The following is a 20,575-nucleotide window of genomic DNA, read 5'->3' as shown; positions in this document are numbered from 1 at the left end:
ACCCAGTGCAGACCTCTGCGGAAAGCTTGAGAACATACACTTATGGAAAGGGGGAAAGATCACTATAATGTGCTTTCTTATAAATCCTTTGAGATTCTCCTCATCTCACAGAGTGAGTGGAGTAAGTAGAGTGCTGTGTGCTTCATCTTCGTTTTCTCAGGCCTTGGAGAGGCAGCGTTGTGTGACTGCTCTTAGCCTATTTCTGTATGACGTGCTGTGCTGTGCTGTCGCTCAGTCGTGTCTGACTCTTTGCGACCCCGTGGACCGTAGCCTGCCAGGCTCCTCTATCCACGGGATTCTCCAGGCAAGAATACTGGAGTGGGTTGCCATTTCCTCCTCCAGGGGATCTTCCCAACCCAGGGATTGAACCCAGATCTCCCACATTGCAGGTGAACTCTTTACCATCTGAGCCACCAGGGAAGTAATTTCTGTATAACATGCCTGCTTTTTGAGCGAGTGGGTGTCAGGTAAGGGAGGGGGTATAAATGCCCAGAGGGGCATCAGTTAAGCATTGTTGCTCTTGACCTAGGAGATACGTCACTCAGAATTTTCAGGTTAACCTACTAGTCTGCAAAGACAGAAAATAGCGTGCTGATCCAGCTCGTTGTGGCCTGAGGAGAGGCCTGTTAAAAACCAGCCTTGGCCTTGGTGCCTATTTCACTGCTCCCCCGAACCCCCCTTACCTAGAAGAGTCTCTGATCTCCTCGATTTAGCCCTCAAGCCTCTGGCTGTCAGCCCTCACCACTTCCTCCAAGCAGCCTTCCGAGACCACCCTGCCTGTGGTGCCGTGTCTCCTCTGAACGCCTGCGTATGTTGTCTGGCTCGTGCACTGCGGAGGGAATGTGAGTGAGTGCCCAGCACAGTTCACACGCTGCCGCTTCCTCCTGCCATGCTGTTTCCTGTTGTTTGCGAGTCCCGTCCTGTTTATGGCCTTATCTTCCTCAGGGCAGGATGGATACCTTCTGTTTCCCCCATGATCTTCTCAGCACGCAGTAGAGTCCGCTCTGTACATTACTCACTCTAAAGGTCCTCTCTCTCAGGCTTGTTTTCAGCATCTATCAAAGCTAAAAATAATGGCCATCATTTTCTGGCCCTGCACGGCAAAGTAGGACACCTTGTGAAGTGCCATCCACACAGTATCTCATGTAACACTTTTTCTCGGGGAAACTCCAGTTAGTCAGTGGCGTCATGTCCGTTTTACAGACGAGCACCTGGAGGCTTAGAGGAGCTGCGGGCCTTGCTCAGGGCGGCTCCTCAGGGAGGGGCGGGGCTCCAGAGCTCTGTGCTGCAACTCTGTGGCCCGTGCGTGAGCCTGGCCAGGTCCCTAGAGAAGGGGCCTTTGCTGACCCGTTGTGTGTTCCGGAGCCTCCTGGGTGCCCTATGCCTGCTTGTTCTCTTCTGACATGGGCACCTTGTGTTTGGGGTCGGAGTCAGTCCTGTCTCAGCTCTGTGTGCAACTGCCTGCGTGTGGATCCACTGACTGGATCCAGGGAAGGGATGTGTGTGACAAGCAGGCTGCCCTGCCACTTTTTCTTAGTGAAATATGTCATCACGTTACCGTTCTTGCCAGGCATCATTCAGACTCATGCTCCATGACGGCACTTGTTTTTTATTTGTTCCTATTTATTTACTTCTTAAAAATTGTAGAAAAACATGCATAGCACACATTTACCATTCTGACCATTTTATAATGTTCAGTGGCATTAAGTACATGCACGTTGTTCTGTGGCCATCCCTACCATCATCCTCAGAACTTTCTTGTCTTCCCAGACTGAACTCTGTCCCCCACCCCTAACTTGCTGTTCCTCCCCAGGCCCTGGCCCCCACCCTTCTACTTTCTATGTGAACCTGACCACTCCAGGCATCTCCTGTGAAGGAATCCGGCAGTGTCTGTCCTCTTGTGACTGTCTTGTTCACTCCGCAGAGTGTCTTCAAGATTCACTCATGTTGGAGGAGCCTGTGTCAGAATCTCCTTCCTTTTTAAGACCAAATACTCCTCCGTTGTGTGTATAGAACTCATTTTGTGCATTCACTTGTCCATCAGTGGACACTCGGGTTGCTTCCACTTTTGGGCCATTGTGAATAGTGCTGCTGCGAATACGGGTGAGCAGATATCCCGTGTTTGTGTTTGTGTCCCTGCTTTCAGTTGTTTTGGATACAAACCCGAAGTGGGATGACTGCGATCTGTGCCCCTTCACCGTGACTGTACCTTTCTACCTTCCTACTAGCTATGTGTAGGGTTCCAGTTTCCCCACTTTCTCGCCAACAGCTGTCTTTTTTTTTTTTTTTTTATATCTAAATGGGTGTGAAGTGGTATCTCGCTGCAGTTTTTTGTTTTTATTTATTTTTTTCACTATGCAGGGTGGCATGCAGGATCTCCCTTGTGGCCAGGGATCACACCGGGCCCCTTGCAATAGAAGCATGGAGTCTAAGCCCCTGGACCACCAGGGAAGTCCCTCACCGTAGTTTTCAGTTGATATTAAGCACCTTTTCACATGGTGATTGTCCATCTGTAAATCTTTGGAGAAAGGGCTATTCGGAACCTTTGCACATTTTTGAAAGCAGGTTACTTCTGTCGTTGAGGAGTTTTAGGAGTTCTCTCCATATTTTGGATAGTAGTCCCTTATTAGATACTAGATTTGTCCTTCTACTCTGCTGTTTAGGTCTCTTGGTGAAGCGCGGTGTATCTGTTTCTCTGTGGCTGCCGGTGCCTTTGGTTTCCTGCCCTTGTTCTCAGAGGGTCTGGCATGTGCCCTGAGGATAGGCAGGGTGATACTGGTGGGGCTGGTCGGCCTGACTCCTCACCAGGTGCTGGTTGAGAGCCCCACAGGCAGCAACCCCGCGAGGCGGCACTGTTGCTCACGTGTGATGGAAGAGGAGGCCAAGGCTCAGGAGGCAAGTCCTTCCCAGGGGCCTGTGATTGCCAGTGGCAGACCAGGGACTTGCGCCCAGTCTGTGAGTCCCTACCCCTAAACCAGGGTTGTCTGTGGAGTTGAGTGAATGTGCTTGCAGCTCAAAGTGTGGAACTGGTCGTCTCAAATTCTGACCCATCTGAGCATCACTTGTTGTTCACCCGGGTCCAAGATGACTCGGGGCAACGCGTCCTCGTCCTCCCAGTTTCTGGGGAGTTTGGCGAGAAGCAGTACTTTCTCACTGCACACCCAGGTCTTCCTGGGGTTCCATTCTCCTCGGATGTGCTTTGGATCTGCAGTGTCGGGAGGAGGAAGAGGGGTGGACACACACGAGTTCTCCGTGTGGCCAGCTTTCTTTCCAGGCTCACCAGCTGCTGCTTTAATTGTGAATGAAGCACAGACCTTGTCTTCTGGAAGGTGCGTTCAGAATTTTTTCTGGGGTTTTGGTTTAGAGTGGAGAGTAAGGAGGGAGGTTGGTTCCTCATCTCAGGGGATTGGGCCCCACGCCTCTGGGAGCTGGGACATACCTGGGCTTGGGGTCAATGCCATGGAGGTCTCTGCTGCTCCCAAGAGAGACATGCTTGAGCTCCAGCTCTAGGCAGGAGATGCAGCCTGGGGAGGGACGAGCCTGGTGTCAGCCTCCAGAGAGGGAGTTTCCTTCCTGCTAACTCTGGAAACCCTTTAACCAGCAGTTCTGAGGGTCACCCAACTCTCTGGAAGGGCCTTCGTGACCTTTGGCTCAAACACCTCGCCCTTACAGGGGAGGAAACGGAGGCCCAAAGAGGTGGGTCTGTGCTGTTCTTATACAGACAACACCTCTGACTCCAGACGTGTGGGTTTTACCAGACACTGGTCAATTCTGACACCAGCTGGTATCCTCAATCCAGTCCAGTTCAATGTACTCTGACCTGCCTGCCCATGGTTGTCACAGGCCCCCAGGTAAGGGCTCAGCCTCACTGACCACTCCCGCTTGATACCAGCACTTCTGACCAACTGGCTGTGGATGGGGATTCCTGTGAACCCCTGCCCAGATTTGAGGATTTGCCAGCATGACTCATAAGTCACCTTCCTTTGCTGGCAGTCTCTCTGGCATCCAGCTCCATCATGCAGCTGCCCCGGGCTGGCCACCACTGGGTACTCTCGGCTCTGGAGGGTCCAAGGGTGTCAGGAGCCATGGGCTGGGAACTGGGCCAAAGGTCAAATGCGTGTGTCTCGTTGTGTCCTAAGAGAGACCTTGACCGGTGAGGCCTGGTGCCACTGGGGAAGGGCCCGGTGGCTTCTCCTGACCTTGGGCTCTGCCAGTCACCTGGGTGTTTGGGTCCACAGGGGGGTGAGGGAGGTCAGGAGTTCATCATCCATCACGTCATCAAAGACTCTGACTCATGAAGATGAACTTTCTGGGCCTTTCCTGGTGGTCCAGTGGTTAAGGCTCCTCACTTCCACCACTACAGGGTGTACGTGTTTGATCCCTGGTTGGGAAGCTAAGATTCTGCATTCTGATTGACGTGGCTAAATCATGTTTAGTTAATCGTGTTTAGTCTAATCACATGGGACTGGGTAGTTCCAGGTTTGGTTGAAAAAGTTAGTTCATAAACTCCTCTTTGCTCTTATGTTTTACCTGCTTTTTCTGGCTCCTGTCCAGAACAGAGGGGCTGCTCCCAGGCAGGACGCAGGCAGTCCCGGCTGGCCGGAGTCCTTCACTGAATGTCATGTGACTCTGGAAAGGTCACGTCCAGCCCATTTACTCCTGTAACAAGGGCAAGTTGAACAAGTTCATTTCTACATCTGAAACTTAAGGCCTGAATCAAAGGAGCTTTTAGTTTTCTTAATACTTTTAGCCTCCATGATTCGCTTTCATGGGCAATGAACAATGCTCTGCGAACTTAAAAAAAAAATAATTGTGCTGGGACTTCCCCTGGTGGCCCAGTGACTAAGACTCTGTGAGCCCAATGCAGAAGTTCAGGTTCTATCCCTGGTCAGGGAGCTGGATCCCACACGCCGCAATGAAGATTGAAGATCCCATGTGCCACAACTAAGACCCATCACAGCCAAATAAATAAATAAAAATAAATATTTTAAAAATTGGGCAAAAATTACATGACACAAAACTCGCCATCCGCATCATTTTTCAGTGAACATCTCAGTGGCATTAAGAACATCCACGTCCAGAACCCTTCTTCTTGCAAAACTGAAACTCTGTCCCCATTAAACAGTAACTCTTATCCCCCCCTTTCCCCAAGCCCCTGACACCCACCCTTCTATTTTTTGTCTCTATGAATGTGATGACTCTAGGGACCTCATATAAGTGGAATCAAACAGTATGTCTTTTTGTGACTGGGAATGGCTCCCTACTCCAGTGTTCTTGCTTGGAGAATCCCATGGACAGAGGAGCCTGGCAGGCCACAGTCCATGGGGTCGCAAAGAGTGAGACATGACGGAGCGACTGAATACACACAACACTCCATTGAATGTATAGGCCGTGTTGTGTATCCATCCATCTGTTTTTGAACATGGGTTGCCTGCACCTGCTGCCGCTGTGAACGTGGTGTGCAGGTTTCTCTTTGAGACCCTGCTTTCAGTTCTTTGGAGTACGTACTCGGCAGTAGACTTGCTGTGTAATGTGGCCATGTGGTAGTTCTGTTTCTGTTTTTTTTTTTAGGAGGCTCCATACTGTTTCCACAGTGGCTGTACCATTTTCCACCCCCACCAGCAGTGCACAAGGGGCTCCAGTCTCTCCTCATTCTCGCCTGCACTTATTATGTCCTGGTGTTCTGATGGAGCCATCCTCAAGGGTGTAAGGAGGGCGCACACTTCTGGGGTGTGACTGAGCCCTCAGAGACTCAGTGCTATTCAGAACTCAGTGCAGGACATATGTCTGGAGGAAGGCGGAGCACCAGGGTCTTGGGTGGTGTGTGCACGTCTCAGAAAGCCACTCAGGTGCCCCAGTCACTCCCTGGGAACTGTCTTCATGTGTCCGTCCTGGCACAGATCTGAGTGTGGAGGGGACCTCTGAGCTGAGGGAAGGGGCTCTTCATCCAGACTCCACTGGGAGCCCTGAGGGCAGGACCATTCCCCTTGCCCACACCCAGCCCTTCATCCTGGTCCTGCGGGGCCGGCTCATGGGAGTATGGCCGGAGAGGGCGTCCAGTACTACACCTTTCTGGAGGGGAACTGACGTCACTGTTGGAATTTCAGATGCTGTATGACCTGACCCAGGCTTGCCCTCTAGGGACCTGATCCACAGAAATGGCAGGTGGACGCACGTGCGGCCATAGCTGTTTTCTGAGGACAGAATCCCAGCTCCCCAAGGAGGATGGTGTGTGCCCCCCGGGGGCGGGCACACAGCCAGGTGCACAAGTGGGTGTAAAGTGAGACCCGGGGTCGGATCCCATTACACCATGAGCTTCATGGAGCAAGACCCACACTCAGCAGCAGATGGGGCCACGGGGCAGGGGACCTCACACTTTACACAAGGTGACTTGTGTCCTGTCCATGTTGTCTGATTTTTAAACACGGATGCACACATATTATTTTACTTCACACAGACCTCTTGTCTCATGAGCAGGGCTATGGATGCGGCTCTCTGTGGGTAGACCCTCCACCCCACACTTGGGGCACCAGGAGGACCCTGCTGCTCCCTCAGAGGCAGCCCCTGACCACCAAGGTGGAGCTGCCAGGGCGTCGTGGAGGCCAGACCCCAGAGTCTGCCCCCTTTTGACCTGCCCTGTCCCATCCTCAGGGACTCTGAGGTGGGTACCATTCACGCCCTCTCCCTAAGCTTCTGAAGGTGTGAAACTGAAGACCCCTCAGGATGGTCCCTCATGTGGGCATTTGATGAAGTTCAAGCTGAAAGGCTCCTTCTGCCAACTCCCTTCTCTCTTTCTGGCCAGCTCCTACCTATCCTCCACAGTCAGGTTCCTGGTGCCTCTTGGGAGCCCTCCGACCCCGGAGGGTACTGCTGATGAAGGCCCAGGATGCTGCTGCCCACCTGCCCAACTGAGGGCTGTGATTTCTGCTCTGTCACTCAGCTGCAAGCCACCCCAATTCCCTGTGTTTCATTACTGCCCCTAAATCCCTAGGGCCTGGTGGCCATCCTCCCTCCCAGAAAGCAATTTTGTGACAGCACCAACCATGCGGCATCGCTCAGCAAACAGGAGCCACTGAGAAATGTACACACTGCCCGGGACCCTTCGTGGAGCTCTTCATTCCTCCCCTTGCGCCTCCTGCCCTGAGTCTCTGTGGTGCTCAGTGACATACCCAAAAGTGTGCAGCCTCCTCACACCCTCGAGGATGGCTACTGACAAAACCCCAGGGCAAAGCAAGTGCAGGCAAGGATGTGGAGAAGCTGGAGGCTGAATGTCCAAGGTCAAGGTGTCAGCAGGGTTGGTTTCTCTTGACCCCCCCCCCCCAGGCGCAGCCACACTCAGTATATGAATTTAGGGGCGTACAGTTAACCCCTGACATTTGCACAGTGCTCCGTGGGTGGCGGCTTGCCCTCCTGTTCAGCTCGGGGTTCTGGGTTCTGTTCTTGGGCAGACTGCATGTGGTGCTGGTTGTCCTGTGGCTGGCAGCCTGTGCAGTCTTCCTAACCCCCAGGTTCCTTCTGTTACAATTAAACCAGTATGATAGGCTCACACTCGGAGGAGCAGACCGAAGCCTTCAGCTTCTGGACCCCTGGTTCCAACTGAGGGTCAGTAACACATTGTTACTCAACTTTACCAAGTTAGCAAAGGATTACACTTTAAATATGTAGGAATTCAGATGGGAAGGGAAACTAGCAAAGCCCTAATGAAAACTGAGTTAGGTGGGGACTTTCCTGGTGGTCCAATGGCCAAGACTGCACTCCCACTGCAGGGGGCCCAGGTTTGATCCCTGATTGGGGAGCTAGATCCCACAGGCTGCACTAGGAGTTCACCACAACAAGGATCAAAGATCCTGCATGTCGCAACTAAGACCCCGGGTGGCCAAATAAATAATAAAAATAAAATTTAAAAAATATTTAAAAGACTCGAGTTAGGTGAAAACATGGTGCTTTGACAAACAAGCCAGACTCCGAAGGCCACGTGCGGTGTGATTCTACTTCCGTGCATGTCCAGGATAGACTGTGGGCAGAGAGGGCAGGTTAGTGGGTGTGGGGGCCAGGGGTCAGGGGTCCTTTTGGGGTGGCAGAAGTATCCTGCAGTTTGATGGTGGTGGCTACAGTGGTCTGGGAATGTACAGAAGTCCTCTGAACTGTATACTTCCAAAGAGTGAACTTTATGGCACCTGAGTTCTGTCTCCGTAAAACCATTATAAAAACATTGAACTGGGGTGGTGGCATGCTAATGTGAGTGGCTTTCCTTCTGTCCTCTGTCCTCGGGGTTCTCTGTAATTACTTTTTTTTTTAAGTGGAAAAACCCAGAGTCATGCAGATTACTTGGAATCTAGTTTTGTGCAGTGCTGAGTCAGAGCCAGGCAAAGAAAATCTCCCTGGAATATTAAGGGGTCACTTTCGCTCCTAAAATATCAACATTGACTAAGATTTGCAGGCTAAAAATAGAGAGGAAACTGGGTGTGTATGTGCTGCAGCTTGATAATGAACTTGGCCCACTATGACGTGGGTTGTCTCCTGGTCCCACCTCCACACAGATCCGTGGTTTGCAGCAGGATTAGCTTGTTGTTGTCTGGTGGAGTCCAGCTGGTGCTGGGCATCAGAATCCACATTTGTTTCTGTGTGTGTGTGTGCATGCTTGTGCGTATGTCCTTTCAGAGAGCTGTTCATTCCCAGCTTGACGCTGTTTTCAATCCCAGGCCCAGAGATTTCTGAGCCATATATATTTTTAATATATGTTAAATAATTCATCAAGGAACGTGTGTGTGCCGGAATGTCGGCGGCCACCTCACTTCCCATCTGACTCTTTCTACCCAATTTTTAACCGCGTTCCTGCTGTAGGCCCTGTTTCTTGGCTAATGACATAAAATCATCTTCGAAAGGAAAGCCAAAGACTCTTGCATTCCCTTTTTGTGCCTTAAACCCACCCTTTGGTATTTACAAAGGTCAGATGAGCTGTTCTGGCGTCCGCAGCCCTGATGGACGGGGGAGCGTACGTTCCCATTGGCCCCTGAGGATGAAGGATGACTGCGGCGGCCATGGCATCTGCTGTAATGTCAGGAGCGGGCGCTGGGATGCAGGGGCAGCAGGCACATGAAAAATGCAGGAGGAGGGAAGTGCCTCTCCCTCGCAACCACAGGGACATCTCCGAGAGCATTTGTTCTCCTCCGTTAAGCCTTGTCACCCGGCATCTAGTACAGGGGCTGGGGGCAGGGGCACCAGTGCCACGTCCCGAGGGGCCTTACTCTGCCCTTGCACCGGCTTGTTTTTGTGCAGTGTTTGCCCCTCGTGGGGGTCGTCGGCTTTATTCTAAGTTAAATAAAGAGCATCCTTTGGTGCCTGGTGTGGGAGAAGCAGGTGCTGTGCACTGGGCGTGTCTCTGTCCCCACTCAGAGCAGATGGCCTGCGTCAGTTCATTTCGTGACCTTTCTTTGCTGCTAAGACACCAAATCTCTGATCCCACGGATCATAAATATTCTTTAGGTTTGCAGGCACAGAGGTAATGGGAGCGGCAAGCTGTCGCTATCATTTTCCATTTGTTGGAACCCTTGGAAGGAAACCATTACAGCAGTTGAGGCGCTGCGCATGCCTGCTGCGGCCCTGGGCTTTACGGACACATGAAGGGCACCGTAGCTCAGCAGCCTCAGCAGAGGTCGGGGAGCCTTCTGCTCTATGTCCCGTTGTCCTCACCTTTCTGCTCGCCGGGCAGCCCCTCCCAGCAGCCGGGCACCATGACTTAGCCACCCCCCCACCCCGGCCCCCACTGCTTCCCCAGGGCCCACATTCTTAAAAGTCACTAAAGGTCATGATGGTCATCTGGTCTCCATCGCTCATTGTACTGATGGGGGCCTCTCCCTGCCCCAGCCGGAAACCAGAGCAGCACAGGCTGTGTGGGGCCCAGTGAGGAGGTGCTGGGAGCTGGACCCCTCAGAGGTTTACAGGGAGGAGGCGGGCTGGGAGAGGACACAGTTCCGGGTGTCTTGGGGGGATCTGGAGTGGGGGGCAGCGAGGACAGTCACCCTGGGAGTCAGGCTTGAACCTTGTCTAGAGTCAAGGGGGAAGCTTGGCAAATGAATTTATTTACAAAACAGAAACAGAGTCACAGATGTAGAAAGCAAACTTATGGTTACCAGGGGCAAGGTGGGAGACAGATAAACTGGGAGATTTGGACTGACATAAACACATTACTATATACTATCTAGGTAACTGCCAAGGACCTTCTGGACAGCACAGGGAACTCTACTCAATGCTCTGTAGTGACCTATATGGGAAAAGAAGCTAAAAAAGAGCGGGTATATGTGTATGTATAACTCATTCATTTTGCAGTACCCCTGGAACTAATACAACATTGTAAATCCAATAAAATTTTTTAAAAAGTGGGGGAATCTTGGGCGGTCTTAAATGTGTGTGTGTGGGTGGTGCTTATGCATCTCAGGGGAGGAGCATGTGGGGTGCCTGCCAGAGAGGGGCAGCAGCATCCCATCCTGAGGGGCCGAGGGGGGTCTCCGCCCCGCTCCAAGCTCTCACCACCCCACCCCATTCCTCCATCCCCCCCCGCCGCCGGGAGCCTCTGCACCCCACCAAGTCTGCTCCTCTTCTGACACCTCCCGGCACCCCGGGGCAGGGGCTCACCCTTCCTCCGCCCCCACAGCAGGTTGGGCTGTCTGGCACCACGGGGTCCTCGGTGGAGACCACCTTGCTCCAGACTTCATGCGGGTCCCCTGGGGGCTGGGCCCTGTGCGGAGCAGGAGAGGGGCCAGTCTTCAGAGCTACCATCCAGCAGATCCCAGGGGACGCACTTTGAGACCCTCCTCCACCTTACACATTCTTCAGGAGAGGAGGCGGTGTTTTTAGTTTTTCCTGTGAAGAATTTCAAATATAAATAGGGAAACCAGTGTAATGAGCTTCTATGCTCCTTGACTGGGAGTTCTCACCAGCTGGCTGGTCCCACCCTGTCTCCTGGATGCTTCCCACCTTAGGGTTTGGAAGCCGGTTCCAGGCCTCACGTGACTGTGATGTGCGCGTCTCTGAAGGTCAGGGCTTCCGGTTGGGCTCCATGAGCCCCAGTCCTCTCGCCAGTCCGGTGGGTGAGGACGCTCTCTGCCCAGGGGTGCTGCGAGCAGGCCTCTTAGAGAGGCCTTTACCAGAACCTCATAGCTCCCTCTCCTCTGCGGCCTGCTGCACACCCAGCACTGAGGTGGCTCTGACCACACGGCCTGGGGCAGGTGAGCCCAGGGCTCTCTCGGCCGGACACTCAACACCATCCTTGAGGCAGCGGCTTAGGCTGGAACTTGGGGCCCTCAACTTTAAAAAGAGGAAGGAAGATCACTGAATGATCAGACCCCACTGAATCTGACTTGAAACCAATAAAATCTTATCTCAGAAAAAAATAAAGCCAGGGGCAGGGACTTCTTTGGTGGTCTAATGGTTATGACTCTGAGCTCTCAAAGCAGGGGGCTTAGGTTCCATCCCTGGTCAGGGATCTAGATCCCACATGGGCCACAACTAGAACCCAGCACAGCCAAATAAATTTTTTTTTTTTTAAATAATAGCAAAAATAGAAACGGGGGCAGAGTTCCTTCATAGGCTGGTTTTAAGATTTAGATGAGACAGTATGTGTCTGTACATAACTTGCTCAGCACTCGGTAGCTTTTATCATGAACATCCTTTCAATAATATATCCTGCAGGGTATCAGCTACTATCCCCATTTTACAAATGAAATGACAGAGGTTTAAAAACCAAGATTAGGTAGCATGCCTGAGCTCCTGGGGCAAATGAATTACAGAGCCAGGAGTCTGAGCCCAGGTGTGACTACCCCCCGGCCCCCACCTTTCGTGATGGCTAATCATTGAACTGAGCTTTGTGGCCTCGAGAAGAGAAGGAGCCGGTTATGGGTCAGCAGACTAAGTTCACATGGTCCTGCCTCTGTCTGGCGCTCCAGCCAGTGCTGATTCCTGGAAGCTGACAGCCATGTGCGGGGTCTCTGCAGACCCCTGCCTGCATCCCCCACCTCCTTCCCACTCCTCCTGCGGTTAGTGCTACTCAGCCCTGCAGTGGAGAGAAACTAGGCGGGCAGGTCAAACATGGGCGCAGCAGCCCTTCTCTGCTCAGTCCTAGTGGGAAGAGGCAAGCTCTGAGGCTCAGGAGGGTCACTGGTCACCTGTGGAGGTGGACGTTCCAACTGTAAAGTTGCTGGGAATGGAATGTGTGAGGTTGATGTTGCCGAACTGGACATCAGACCCAGGCTCGTCCAGTCCCACTGCTCCCCGGTGCCTTGGTCTGGACACGCAAACACCCCAGATCAGGCAAGGAGTGCGGCGGGCAGGGGACCCACTGACCCGGAACCCTCTTCTGGAAGGTCCGGCTTAATGGGAGCCAGCATCGCCAGATCAGGACCCAGCTTCCTGTCTGACTCTGTGCCCCTGTTCAGAGAGGTTCTCCATTATCAAACGAGGAAGCTGAGCAGACAAGCCAGTTGTCTGTGGCCCTTGGAGAGCAAGGCAGGGACTTGAAGGGCACATTTAGGCCACATCCAGCCCTCTTCCTACACGTCCACCAAGGCCTCTGGACCTCCGTCACTGAGCAGCAGGATCGCTGGGGCTGGGGGCTCGTCCCGGGTGCTCGGCCAATCCGGGGGCATGGGCAAGGATGACTTTACCCTGGAGAAGTGTTCTCTTCTTTGGGGGGGGTGTGTCCTGGTGTGTCACGTCTGGATAGCCACCTTCACCACTGTAGTTTCCCCAAACCAAGCCCCAGAACAGGTTTTAGGGGAAGGTGGAGAGCCCGAGCAGCTATAGACCTTACAGGTAAGACTCACAAGCCCCGTGGAGAAGCCCCTGCTTTGGTTAGGAAAGCAAAACCGGTCATCTCATTGCTGGAATGACAGCTGGACTCTCTTGGGACCCAGCCAGAAAAACAATTTGTTAGAATGACCCCCACACGTAACCAGCTAAAGCTTTGGGCTGAAATCCAGAATGCTTATTATGGGAAAGTGGGGTTAAAATTGTTCCTCTGAAACCGTGTGGTTGTTTATTTGAATTAGAGAGGTCACCCCAGTGACAGCTGTGGAGGCAAGTCTTTAATTAGGAGAAGAATTTGCCCTGAACGTCATCAGAGTGGCATTTCTGAGGCCTCCGGTGTTTTTCTTCCTGGCTTCTTCCAGCCTCGTCTCAGTCCCAGGCTCCATCCAGGGTCAGAGCTAGCTTCTTCCCAGATGATCATTCGCATACTCCTAGCAGCCCTGGTCCCCCGCCCTCGCGAGCTGGTGGCTGCTTCTGGAGCCTGGGCTCCAAATGAGGCTGTGAGTGTTTGTCGTGTGAAGTTGGGTACAGCTGGTCTTGAGCGCCTTTGCTGCAGGCCACATGCTACTCTTAAGTGTTCGATATCTGTAAGCACATTTCCATCTCGTCTTAGTAACAGGCACGTGAGGCGGAGTCCTTAACATCCCGCTTCACAAGTGAGGAGGCTGAGGGGCCGGGATCACACGGCTGGTTAGTGAGGCGCCCACTGCAGAGGCCAGCACAAGGCAGGCACTTAGTGAATGTTTATCGAGTCTGAGTATCTCTTGCACCGAAACGTCTGTTACATTTGCCATCTCTGCCCTCTAACTGTTTTCTTTGTTTTTGTTTTTTTGGCCACACTGCACAGCTTGCACAATCTTAAGTTCCCCAACCAGGGATTGAACCCGTGACCCCTGCAGTGGAGGCCCAGAGTCCTAAGCACTGGACTGCTAGAGAATTCCCCCTGCCCTCTAGTTTTTACTTTGACTTTTCTCTAATAACATTGAATATGTCAATCTTTTCTTCAAACCTGGGTTTGCTTTTTAAACTTTGAGTTATGGAGAATTTTAAACATTTTTAAAAAGAGAGAGAATAGTATAATGAAACTCCGTTCAACCCTTCATGTAACTTCAGCAGTGATCAACTCATGGCCTGTTTTGTCAACATGCCCATCTCCTCACTCTCCTGGCCTGTATTATTTTGAAGTAAATCCCCCAAATCATATTATTTCAGCCATATATTTCAATGTGTATCTCTGAAAATGAACTCTTTTAAAAACAACCATAATACCATTGTTGTACTTCAGGAATTAACAATAATTCGTCAATATCGCTTATTCAGTCGGCATTCACGTTTCTGTGCTGTGCTTAGTCGCTCAGTTGTGTCTGACTCTTTGCAAGCCCGTGCACTGTAGCCCACCAGGCTCCCCTGTCCATGGGGATTCTCCAGGCAAGAATACTGGAGTGGGTTGCCATTTCCTCCTCGGGGGGATCTTCCCAACCCAGGGATTGAAGCCAGGTCTCCTGCATTGCAGGCGGACTCTTCACCATCTGAGCCACCAGGGAAGTCATGTTTTTAGTTGTCTCCTGATGTCGTGTTACCCGTTGTGTTAAAGTCTGTTTGAACAGGCTCTGATAAGCTCCACATTGAGGTGGGTGGTGTGTCTCTTCTGTCTCTTGGCCTGTAGGCTCCTCCTCCGTGTTTGCTTCACTGCAGTTTGTATGTCGGAGAAACCAGGTCACTGGCCCTATTGAGTTTCCCACGGCCTGGATTGCGCTGATTGCATCTCATGGTGTCGTCTAATGTGGCCACGTGTTCCTGTGTTTCCTATAAACCTCCGTCTGACCAAGTTCAGGTTGAATTTCCCAAGGAGGCAGGGGCCTCTGCTGTCTCTCCGAGATGTTCATGACCACTACTGATCAAGGCCTGGATCCCCTGCTTCTTTACGGGTTGCAGATGGTTTCCAAACTGGGTTCTATTCCCTCAAGGGCCTGTCCCAGGGTGGGTCACACAGAAGGCTTTGTAAGACTTGGTGCCAGTCTTATGTCCCTCCGGCCTCCTTTTTTTTTTTTTTAAGTTCCACCACTTTATTGCTACCAACCCATCTCCCTCCACCCTCGTGCACACATGCTCAGTCATGTAACCCCATGGACTGCAGCCCGCCAGGCTCCTCTGTCCATGGGCTTTTCCAGGCACGAATACTGGAGTGGGTTGCCATTTCCCTCTCCATCTCCGGCCTCTCCTTGACGTCCATGCTCACTGACTGGTCTCCCCGGGAGAAGAGTGACATGGTCCATTTGACTTGGAGGACCTGGCCTGGGCTTGGCCCTTGTGTGTTTTCCTTTAGCGCCCTGCATGGGAGGGTGCTAGGTGGCAGGTGGGAAGAGCGCTGGGGTGGCTGGTTAGCCCCAGGTGAGGGCTTCAGCTCCTTTCAGCTCTGAGAGCCCACCGTGGGCAGCGTGTGGGAGGAGAGGCTGGCTTCACTCTGCAGCCTGGAAGAGGTCAGACCAGTTGGAAAGCCTCGATTATGGGGGAAAACAAGTCCTTCAGAGGAAGTCTGCCTGTCAGGGTCCTTCACGGCGTCGCTGTCACCCCACCCTGGGAGCTGCATTGTGCCACCTGCTCTTGAGCTCAGAGGCCAGAGCTGATCCCTGCTGCCCTGCGGGTCAGAGCCTCGCCCCTGGTGTGCAGACGGGGGTGCAGGGGACCTCCCTTGGGGTCCTGGCCAGGCATTAAATGATGACGCCATGTTCCGCTGTCATGTGGCTGTGTTGTGATTTACTGTACCTTAGTCCTGGGCATTCAGGTTGTTGCCTTTATTTTTTTTCCTGGCTGTTACAATTAATGCAGCAACAAACCCTGGGAGAGCTTCAGTCTTTGTCGGCATTTCAGGTTGTGATAGTGAACCCCTGTTCCCCAGAATCACCCTGTGAGATAGGTGGCTCCTTTCTGAGGGTCTCGCTCCCTGGAAGCTTCACTGCCTTTTCTTTTCTCAGCATTTTGGGGACCTGGCGTGGGTTCAGGTGTGCATGGGGCTGAGAAGGCTTCCTGGGAGAGGGCTCACAGGGCACACTCTGATTGTGACCGAGGGTGGGGGCATGTGGGGGATGGGGGAGACCAGAGCTGCCCGTGGGTGTGGACCTGGGGGAGCTGAGGCCAGAGGAGGTGGGTGGGGGGATGGGAGGGGATGGGGCAAGGGTAAAGGGAGCAACTAAGACCTGGGGACAGAGCCTAGACTTGGCTGAAATGGAAGGGGAAGCCAGGGAGGAGCTCCGAGCAGGGCAGTGACTAAGGAGCCTGTGTGCTGGGTCACCTGGCTTCCAGCCAGAGGGTGGACAGGACAGAGCCAGTTAAGCCCCTTATACAAGAGGGTTCCTCACAGACTTGGCTAAGTTGGCAGGAGATAGTGCCTTTCACTTAAATTCACATTTCTTTAATTCCTGCTGAGGTTGGATATTTTTATGTTGATTTTCCAACTGTGTTTCATTATTTGTGACTTGACCTAGTGGGTCCCAGAGCCCTGTCACTGCAGACATTGCGGGTGGCTGGGCCAGACTCATGGCTCAGCTTTGCATAGGAGCCGTGGGAGACCCAGTGAGGGACGTGGGGCCTGAGCCTCTTGAGCTGCCCTGTAACCAGGGCACACTCAGGGTCTGCTGACCGAGAGAACAGGATGAGTGGCCATGGAGGTCACTTCTCTGCCATCACGTTTGAGGAAGGGGTTCAAGATGCAGCAGACTCAGCTGGGTCAGGGGTCCTCAGTGGCCAGGGGCAGCTTTGTTGAGGAGAAGCCCGTCCAGGCTGGTCTTGCCTGCAGGTCGTGCACACTGCTGGAGCAGAGAAGCTGAGTGAGAACAGGCCTTGGGGACGAGATTTCTTCTCAGCCCTACTCATGGTCCGCCTGCTTCTGCAGGTGAGCAGCGTCCAGCCCATAGACGGGGTTTATTGCAGGCTTTTCTGATGCCCTGGAAGCCTCCTGAGGAAATGGGGGCTGCTGGTCAAGAATGCACCCTTCTTGGAAAATGCTACCTCCTAGCTGGCTGCCTCTTTGCACAGGGTCCCCTGCACTGGCCCCCTTCGGAGGGAGCTGGCTGGCTGTGTCCAGCTGGGTTGCCGAGTTGGGGTGCAGGCAGTGTGGTGGCCAAGTAATGACCCACACTGTCTTTGTAGCTTCTGGATTGGAACCACAGGGGCCTTGATCCCTTTCCCTGTGAAATCTGAACAGTGTCAGGGTATTGCAAGGCCACCATCATGGCTGGGCCGTGTAGGTTGTGCCTTCACCCTCTTTGACATTTAATTTTACATGAAGAACAAAACTGGGTGAGCTGACCCACCAGTGCTTAGCTGCTCAGTCGTGTCAGACTCCTTGCAGCTCCATGGACTGTCGCCCACCAGGTCCTCTGTCCGTGGGATTTCCCAGGCAAGAATATTGGATGGGGTTGCCATTTCCTACTTCAGGGGATCTTCCCGATGCAGGGACTGAAGCCCAGTCTCTTGCATCTGCTGCATTGGCAGATGGGTTCTTTACCACTGAGCCACCTGGGAAGCCTGACCTACCAGAGCCCTCCCCAAACTGTTGCAGATTCCTGATGACCTAAACCTGGTTACAAGGGAAGTGCGTGTTTTTATAGAAAAATTCTTCCTTGAGAAACAAAGCGGGGGCTTCCCTGCTGGCTCAGTGGTGAAGAATACGCCTGCCAGTGCAGAAGACACAGGTTCAATCCCTGACCCGGGAAGATCCCACAAGCTGCAGAGTGCCTGGGCCTGTGCTTCCTAGAGCCTGTGCACTGCAGTTGCAGAGCAGCCCCAGATCACCGCAACCAGAGAAGAGCCCGCATAGCAAGAAAGACCCAGCACAGCCAAAAACCAATAATAATTTTTTTTTTTTTTAATCAAAGCAGTCTTGGACATGGCTGCTCGCAGCCTGTGGTGTCCGCCTGGTTATGACCTGGGCTGGCGCTCCAGGCCTTTCTCCTTCCATGGGAGCACAGTGTTTAACATAAAACTGTGTGTACACTTTTTACCGTGACCTTCTCCCACTGGGCACGGTCACCACTTGCCCAGCAGCCACGTGGGTCCAGGAGTGCAGGCAGGCCTCCCCAGGCCTCGGTCCCCTCAGGGGACACCCTGTCACCTCAGTCAGGGCCTCATGGCTTCAGCCAGGTTTGGAGCCCCCTTCACATTCTTCAGATGCTTCAGATCACTGAACCTGAGATGTGGCTGCAGTGGAGGAGAGCAGGCTTCCTGGCTGACCTGCAGGTGAGGGGAGAGGTGAGAGGACGTGGTCCCCAGGCCCCTGGGGCAGTCGGCCACCCAGCTCTGAGCCGGCGAGAGCTTCGTGAGTACGGCGGCCATGCTCAGACGCCAGGGGACTTGACAAAAAAACACCCATGAGGCGGGATGGACGAGGCCTGGGGAGGAGGGCCAGAGGATGCGACCCTCACTGTGGCTGTGCTGGACACTCCCGCCCCTGACTGGGGCGGGGCTCTGGGCCCGGCTGGAACATTCTCTCACCTGGTTTCCCTTATGGCTATGCATGGCATAGGGCACAGTTCTGGCCTCTGAGAGGAACAGCACCTCTTCAGCAGTCAATGGCAAAGCCCTCTGGCCCTTGTGCCTTTTTCAAGAACTCTGTCTGCTTGGGCTTTGACCGCCTCTTGGGTTCAGGGACGGAAGCCACCAGTCAGCACTGGCGGAGCAGGAAGACAAACGGGTCCCATCCTGCCTGGGGGTCTGGTGGGGCTGCTCCTGCGTGCACTGCCTGCTTCCAGGGTTCTTATTCCATGAGAAAAGTAACCCCCATCTGCTTAAGCAACTGTTAAGTTTTTTTTAATTGCTTGCAGCTGAATGCAATCATAACTGATAAGGTAATGTTTTAATATTTTACAAGGGGGAAATGTATTTACATATTGTGTAATTAAAAATGAAAAATAATTTAAATCCCCACAGATTTCCGGGCCCACATCAGACTCACTGAAACAGAATCTGTAGGGATGGGACTCACATATCTGTATTTTTAACAAACTCCCCAAATGATCTGATGTGTAGTAAATCATTTCCATATTCATTAATATTGTCCCCATTTTATATAGGAGAACACTGAGGAAGGAGGTTAAAAAACATCCCAGGGGTAGGGACAGAATGAAGGGACAAAATAGGTGATTAAGTAGTTAATCCCCACAGGGGATTGTAAATAGAAAAATATGGGAGACCCTTGTAAGTTAATGATAACTCAAGAAAGCAGGTTTGCTTAGCAACAAAACAATATAAACAGAAGCAGGAGACATGCCCCCAGAGAACAAAAGAATGGTGGCATGAGGCCCATATCTTGCCCAGTGAGCTCTGTGAGTTAGTAACCCCCAAAACATGTTCTCTGGCCCCTAAGACATGTTCTTTGCACAACGCCCCCACAACAATAAAACCATAGTAGAAAATAAGGGCAGGCGAGAAATGCCAGGAGTAATTTCTGACACCTGCCCCATGGTGTCATTAAGTTAATGACCCCCAAAACAGGCTCTGTGCACACAAAAAGCAATCATTTACAGGAAGGTGACTTTTCAAAATGAAAAGTAATTTTGTACTGAGACCTGAAAATACTTTTCCAAAGTGTTATGACAGTCCTGGTCTGGCCAACAACTAAGCTTCCTTGTCCTAATTGGGGGAGGAACTGATGATGGAAATGTGATGTCTACTCGAGAGAGACAAAGAGGTTCTTCTCCCTTCCCCACTTTGCCTTTGATTAGTACTCTTGCCTGGAAAATCCCACAGACGGAGGAGCCCGGTAGGCTGCAGTCCATGGGGTCACAAAGAGTCGGACACGACTGAGCGACTTCACTTTCACTGTTCACTTTCATGTATTGGAGAAGGAAATGGCAACCCACTCCAGTGTTCTTGCCTGGAGAATCCCAGGGACGGGGGAGCCTGGCGGGCTGCCGTCTGTGGTCGCACAGAGTCAGACACGACTGAAGCGCCTTAGCAGCAGCAAAAAATTGTAGCTCATTAAGTTCTCAGAGTTCGTCCTTTCTTGCCTGCCTGCTAGCAAACCTCACAAGCGTCCTGTTCTAATAGACTACTTAACAATTTTTTTTAAATTTATATATTTGGGTACAGCAGATCTTCATTGTTACCTGCAGGTTCTTTGTGTGCAACTTCTTGGTTGCAGCATGTGGAATCTAGTTCCCTGACCAGGGATCGAACTCCAGCCTCCTGCACTGAGAGCATGGAGTCTTAGCCACTGGACCACCAGGGAAGTCCCCTAATAAATCCCTTCTTATCTACCACTTTGCTCTTGCTGAATTCTCTGCACTGAGACATAAAGGACTATGGTCCCGGAGCTCTTCTGAGCCCTGAAAACGACACCAATCGGTTTCATCAGTGTTTTCTTTTAATTTGGCTGCACCAGGTCTTAATTGTGGCACATAGGATCTTCATTGCAACATGTGGATCAAGTTCCCCAACCAGGGATTGAACCCAGACCCCTTGCATTGCAAGCGTGGAGTCTTTGCCACTGGACCATCAGGGATAGTCCCTCCTGTTTGTTTGTTTTCCCTACTTTTTATGCCTGAATGTTTCCATGAACAGAGGAGCCTGGCAAGCTACAGTTCACGGCGTCACAAAGAGTCAGACTCGACTGAGCGATGAAGCACACATAGTTGATTAACAATGTTGTGTTACTTTCAAGTGTACAACAAAGTGATTCAGTTATGCATATACATGTATCTATTCTTTTTCAAATTCTTCTCCCGTTTAGGTTATTTCCCCAGTGTTTTTAGGTGAGACTTACATCCATGAC

At 52.2% G+C, this 20,575-nt stretch overlaps 1 protein-coding gene across 6 annotated transcripts in view; it reads left to right on the top strand.

Annotated features, from left to right (window-relative positions):
- TOM1L2 (target of myb1 like 2 membrane trafficking protein) overlaps nucleotides 1-20,575 on the top strand; it is a 72,620-nt gene that overhangs the window by 4,709 nt on the left and 47,336 nt on the right. The window lies entirely within an intron of this gene.

The sequence above is a fragment of the Cervus canadensis genome, chromosome 1 (genome assembly GCF_019320065.1).
Source record: "Cervus canadensis isolate Bull #8, Minnesota chromosome 1, ASM1932006v1, whole genome shotgun sequence".
NCBI lineage: Eukaryota > Metazoa > Chordata > Mammalia > Artiodactyla > Cervidae > Cervus > Cervus canadensis.
Note: the sequence above shows the minus strand (reverse complement) of the source record. Positions and strands in the feature narration are given on the sequence as shown.